Here is a 1,393-nt window from a genome sequence, read left to right as displayed (position 1 = left end):
ATACAGTACCTTGTGTGTAGCGCAGGATCGTGGTTTGCCTGCCGCTAGTCTTGCAGTTGAGCTGGCAGCGATGTGTGCGAGGATGCAGATGGACCGCGACTGATGTCAGATGTCACTCACTCAGTACTCGGCGAACTGCGACTGGACAGGAGAAGGGACGACAAGGGCGAGGAGGAGCGGCTAAAGGGGCCACAGTCCTACCGACGGGCGCTCGGGAGCCCCGGCCGGCTGCGGCCGATCGGCTCCTGAGCCCCGTGGCCGGCGCCGAGGTCGGGGGTCGGGCGGCCGGGGGAAACCAAGGGCCTAGGGGCTTTGTCACTCAAGTAGAGTTGACGACAGCCTACCTGTTCTGTTAGGCGCCTCCGTAGCTCCGGGGTACCGCATCAGCGTCACAATCAGACGGTCGGAGGTTCGATTCCGGCTCCAAGTTTTCTTTATGTCGCGATTCCTTTACTTTTTTGACGAATAAGACAGGATAGAGCGAGGGATTTTGACTGTAAGCGTTATTTTGTAAAACGTGCAGCATCGATAGGATGGCTCTTGCAACTTGAGATCCGATCGTTTGATACTTCGCATACTGTTTGGCGCCAAGTTGAAATTTGTAAGGAATGTGTGCTCTAGGGAGGAGTGGGGGGAGAGGTCGGATGCTCGCAGCGCTGCACACGGCGTGCACAGTAACTAGTAGGGATCGCGGCCGCGGCTCACCCTGTGGCTTGTGGCTTGTACTGACAAGGACGGAGCACGGTGAGAGGTGAGAGGGTGGGAGCCTCGCCACCTCCCTTCCTGTGGCAGTCGTTTTATATGGGCATTTGTCGGAGAAGAGGGGAAAGCAACACACTTCCACACAATATCATCTGAAATCTAAAAGTGTGACAATGCGACACCTCTGACCTTTGGAAGCAACAATACATTATGCACACGATCGTGCCTGAGGCTGAAGGCTGGGTGAGCCCTATTTCCACGCCCCCCCCCCTTCCCAGCACACCGGAACCCAACCCACCTCTGCCGGGGAGAGGCCGAGGCCGGGGACATTCCCCAGAGTAACGCGGCCGACTGTACTTTCCCTTCCGTCACGACGGCAGGGAAAACTAAAACTTGTGTCAGCTGGGCTACCTGCCCTGCTGCGCAACGCAACGCATCTTTATTACCGAATTGAATTCTACAATATTTTTTTCATCGCGGTGTGCGCGGCCAGGATGAGTTTGAAGAAACGATTCATGTATGTTCGTCGACGAGGGTTTAAAGACAGTCCGTAATTTTGATGTCATGCTTACTTTGGCGTCCTCCTTGGGCAGGGATTTTTGACCCAATTATGAAATTATAGTCCAATATAGAATTTGTCTGATCAGTCTGATCAGAAGTTGATTAATGATTTTCTAAATAGTTTCAATCA

General features: G+C 53.7%; 1 protein-coding gene across 1 annotated transcript in view; it reads right to left on the bottom strand.

The window, feature by feature from the left end:
• The window catches only part of LOC127751807 (uncharacterized), a 2,398-nt gene extending 2,095 nt beyond the window's left edge, over positions 1–303 (bottom strand). The window contains exon 1 of the mRNA XM_052275895.1: positions 10–303. The gene's annotated coding sequence lies outside the window, so the exon portion shown is untranslated. The remainder of the gene's footprint in view (positions 1–9) is intronic.
• Between the last annotated feature and the right edge of the window lie 1,090 nt (positions 304–1,393).

The sequence above is a fragment of the Frankliniella occidentalis genome, unplaced genomic scaffold, assembly GCF_000697945.3.
Source record: "Frankliniella occidentalis isolate FOCC.00 unplaced genomic scaffold, Focc_3.1 Scaffold1132, whole genome shotgun sequence".
Classification (NCBI taxonomy): Eukaryota; Metazoa; Arthropoda; class Insecta; order Thysanoptera; family Thripidae; genus Frankliniella; species Frankliniella occidentalis.
Note: the sequence above shows the minus strand (reverse complement) of the source record. Positions and strands in the feature narration are given on the sequence as shown.